Consider the following 5,094-nt stretch of genomic DNA (forward strand, 5'->3'; position numbering starts at 1 on the left):
CTCCAAGACATTCCTTACTCGACGTTGAGAAAGACACTGTTTTATTTCATTTGGGAGACCTCGCCAAAAAAGAGAATTTCGTATAGCCTTCATAGTCTTCATTAACATGAATGTAAACTAACTAAAACGATGAATATGAATTGGGGAATACTCCGTGAGAGCTAGTATTTATTATGTGTTATACTTCTTTTATAAACTTATGTTAAGATCTCATATGTTAACGTTCACAACGACGCCCCTCTCTGGGCTTTTTCCTGGGGTGAAGTGATAGAAGAGTAGAGCCGGTGTTGGACGTAGTGTGTGTATACTCCCCGAGAGGAGTCGGAGACCCCCGTCCCTTTGTCCTTCAGGGTCGTCCGCATCCAGTCCCACGTCGCGTACACGACCTTTAAGACCCGACCTTGCCGACACAAACATGAACAGTGGAGTTACGACGACGGAACACAGCCCCCCCCCCCCCCCGACGTCTTCGGTGAAATCCGAGGGACACAAGTATGTCCGTAACCTAAAAACCCGTAGTAAACGTGCGGGAACACCACGAAGACATGTAAAGGCACCACGGTTTGTGTCAGCCTGTATGACCATTTGTGGAAGCTGAAACACGACGCTATTCTTCGTAACTTTAACGTTGACACAACAACACACAACACACACACACAACAAATACACAATGTGACTCTCAGGTTTCATTAAAGGATCGTACCCCTAGTACCGTTACAATACATCTTCTTTGGCGCCGACACAACACACTGCCACCACACTGCCGCACACACAGTGACACACATTTGCTAAACACATAGACGAAATGCGATTTGTAAAGTCAAGAAAACGAAACACATAACTCAACATAACATCATTAATACAACTAACACAAGGCTCAGTAAGTGAACGTCACTAAGCTTCATTTACGTAAAACAAACTGATTAAACAAAATACAACACAACTTTGAGACACATATAAGCGATGAAATGATCAAAAACATAACACTTACACATAATTTGTAAGACACACAAAAACATTACTAAACAACAATACCAGGAGGACTGTTTTATGTTATCGTTTATAAACGAAATCTAAAATATAACACAAGCATAATACATAAAAAATATATAACAACACACACACCCGGCACTTTTGATTACAAAACACAACAGACACTTACCAATTCACACGGTAGCACACGAGAAGAACCGACACACATACACACACACACACTACCTACACACAAATCGACCACTATACAACCCTACTATACATAAACGTGTCCATACACACACACACACCACTAGGCACACATCCCAACACATCAACCATAACCGTCATACACACAAATAAGGGGAAATAGGAAGGGTCTATTTCAAGCTGGTTATGCAAATAAGTTATTAGCTTTTTTTATCAACTGAGATTTGTATGATAATGTTTGAAAGTTTAATTGACTGAATTATTTGAACATTAGGCCTATTAACACATGAATACTATGTTATATATTTGTACATAATATGTACAAATATATAACATAATAATATATAATTATATTGTACTTCTCAAGTACATATTATGTACTTGAGAAGTACAATATAAGACAAGCACAAGTTCCATGTTTGGGCCATATTCCATTGCACTTTTAGAATTGGCCATTTCTAAATGGACAACGGGCTGCAGTTGGCCCCCGGGCCGTGGTTTGGACACCCCTGATTTTGTGATAGTCTTTTCCACTGTCAGTTTGTATATATTTGCGGTTTCTATTATTATATTTGTATCTTATTATATCTCGTAAATATTTGTAACTTGTGTCATGCTTGACAACACTGATGCCGAGACAAAAATAATTTCCCATTTTAGGATGAATAAAGTATCTACTGTATCCATCGATTAATCTATCTTTCTTGCTGAGTGGAAATATCAGTTTATCCTGAGAGAGCTGAACAGAAGAGAGGCGGACACACACTGACACACAGACATGTTGGAACATTGTATAGAGATCAGACTCTCTGCTGTTTCCACTGACTTAAAGTCCAACGTGTAATTACATTTGTAAGGATAGGCGTGTGAGAGTCAATTTGTAAAAAAGGGCCCATTTCAGTGAGGCTGGTCCTCTTCTGGCACAGAAAGGGAGACTAATAGTGTGTACTTGTTGACACGGCCCGATAAAAAGCTTGGCGGCAGACACAATAGTCGTCTTATTTACGACACTGAGAAATTAGTCAGCCCTCAGAGAAGCTGAGGTTAAGCAGAGAGAGGGAAAAATACAAGTCTTACATTCGAGCCAGCTCCTCGGCAGGAGAAAGAGCCAGCATCTGTAATTTCCTTCCAGCGGTCAGGCACTTTCATTCAGTGATGTGTGGGGGGGGGCAAGCTGCAGTCTGCAATTTTTCGAGAGAGGAGGAGGAGCCCGACTAAGAGCTCCTCGGAGGAGTGGGATAGAGATAATCAAATGCTCCTGTGACATTAGTGTCTAAATCTCAGCACAAAATGGCCCGCAGAATAAAACAATGTCTCCTTATCTTATTCAGACACACATTTAAAAAAAGGGGGAAACAGATTTCTGTATTCTTTAAGAATCTTAGTTTGTTTCTTTTCCCTCCGAGCTGCGCTTATTCACATTCTTGTAATTTCTCTCACGCGTTGGCAGTGTCATGATACTCGGGTTGAGGGGCAGAGGGAGGTGGGGGGGTTAGGGCAATGACTCCTTATGCCACAGCCTGACACATCCCTTTCTGGCCAAAATAGAAAATAATGATTTCCCTTGTCTGGGGGGTGACACCCTGGCACTTAGTGTTTTCCCCCTCAGTTAATCTTGTGGCTCTACTGGCAGATAGGATTTCACATTCGTCCTTTCGGTTTTCTAAGATGTTTTCTTGCTTTCTATGTACTTGCTAAAATGTAAAATGTAAAATGCCCTCCGGAATATGTTGTTGCCATCAAGAGTGAACAATTGTAAAGTTTGAATTTGACCAAACCAGACCAAGAATGCTGCGTCAGTTTTAAGTCAGATTCTGACATTGGGTGTCTGTGTTTACAGGATTGCACTTGAGGTTTATGATCCATGTGTTTATAATGACAAATGAAGACTTTGAGATCCTTGTGGCAAGAATAAAATATCATAAAAGTATGGTATCAGTGTCGACATCCTGTCTTGAAGAGAAACTAGAAACTGAACTTCCTTGCTTGCTTGCTTTAAAACCCACAAATGCAATCAAGTTTTCTTCCCTTATTACTCCTGAGCTCGGAGGACTCTAGCTGGTCCAAAAAGGGCTGCTGGGAGATTGAGTTTCTCCCCCAATCTGTCTCTATATCACTGCAGACGGAGCTCAAAGTGAGCCACAGTGTGGGAATGTGGGAAAGTCCTAGAGTTTTCTGCAGACTCCCAGAGTCAAAATGAGAACGACACGTGAGGGCCTTTCTGTCTGCTCTCCTGCAGCTGCCCCACCTCCCCCCCCCAGGCCTGATTATGTGTTGAATCCGCCGTGTGTCCGATGGAAAGAATGCGTGTGGACGGGCTGCGGAGACCCGGGGAGAGCAGCCTGGAGATAGCACCCCATTAGAGTGATAAAAGAGGCAGAGGGAGGAGAGCAGCCGACAGGAGCAACATGCGCCCCCCGCTGATGAATGCCAGGTGGAGCGGGTCAAGCGTGATAAAGGAAACAGTTTATTTTCTTATTTCAAAAGAGCAGCATTGCTTTACGTAAAGCGCTTGCCATGGCCGCTGCTGATCCGATAGGGAAATGTCTTTATAAATATCAACTCTAAACACAGGCTGGTACGACGGGGGGGGGGCTCTCACTGAGCTGTATAGTGTGTGTCCTCCCCTTGTCTCCTCTTCTGATTGCATGATGCTAACATCCAACACTGAGCTGACCTCTGAGCATTCCCCTGAACAGGACTGTGTTTCGTGTGAAATGTTCCGATGTCTCAAACCGCTCTGTGCTCGGGAGCTGAGAGAAATTTAGCTCTGATAACAACATTGTACTTTCTTTGTTTCACAAATATTTTCTCTTTTTTTTCAGCTAAGCAATTCACTCCTGTTGATATGGTGTGAGCAAAAGCTGATCTGTGAGCCGTTACTTTAGTATAGTTTCGGTTTTTTATTCAACAAAAATAAGCTACTCTTAGTTACAGATTTAATGTTTAGGAGTTTGTGCCACAAAATACGTCTAGGGCAGGGGTGTCAAACTCAAGGCCCGTGGCCGCGACCTCATTTTACGTGGCCCGCAAGAGCTTGCAAAGAATATAATCAATACATTTGGTGTAATTGCTGAATATTTTCTTTCAATTATTTGCCCTAGACTTCTGCTTTCAGACGTATTTATTTATGAAGTTATTACCAGAACTGATCGTAATCCAATGCAGAGCCAATAATATAATATAATACATTATTTAAAGTTGGGGTAGGTAAGTTTGAGAAACCGGCTCGAGATACACTTTTTGTTATATTCTATGGAATGCTCTTAACATCCCGATAACAATGAATAAATATCTTAAGTGCTTTGACAAAAAATCCATTAAAAAATGTCAGCTGTGGAAGCTGTAGTACTGTAAAAAGCACGACCAATCATCTGAGCCGGCCCGGCTAAAATAACTGGATGGCCTACCTGCCTGTCAGCCTTCCATCTGTGCACAAACTTATCTCGTGCCCTCAATGGTCATGTGCACGTTTGTGTGTGTTGGAGGAGGGGCTCTGATTTGTGGCAGATTTTTTTCGGCTGTGTATTTTCAAATTCTAGCACACTCGAGCTGGTTTCTCCAAAATTACCTGACCCACCTTTAATATATATATGTATGTGTATATTTATATTAGGGCCGGGACTCGATTAAAAAAATTAATCTAATTAATTACAGGCTTTATATAACTAAGCTGATAATCACATAACAATGTAATACAAATAACTAAATCTACAGTATATGACTTATAAACAACAATACACCACAAAAAAAAATCCATATAATAATAAACTGAAAACTCACAATGTCGAAATCAAAAACTATTCCGGTCAAAAATGACTACGAAGAGATGAGCGGTAAAGAACTAACAAATTACGATCACCTAAATAATAGAGATCGCGTGAAGACGTTAGTTACACCGCCCGACCAACA

Source organism: Notothenia coriiceps, unplaced genomic scaffold (assembly GCF_000735185.1).
Source record: "Notothenia coriiceps isolate Sejong01 unplaced genomic scaffold, NC01 NC01_scaffold00024668, whole genome shotgun sequence".
In the NCBI taxonomy this organism is placed as follows: domain Eukaryota; kingdom Metazoa; phylum Chordata; class Actinopteri; order Perciformes; family Nototheniidae; genus Notothenia; species Notothenia coriiceps.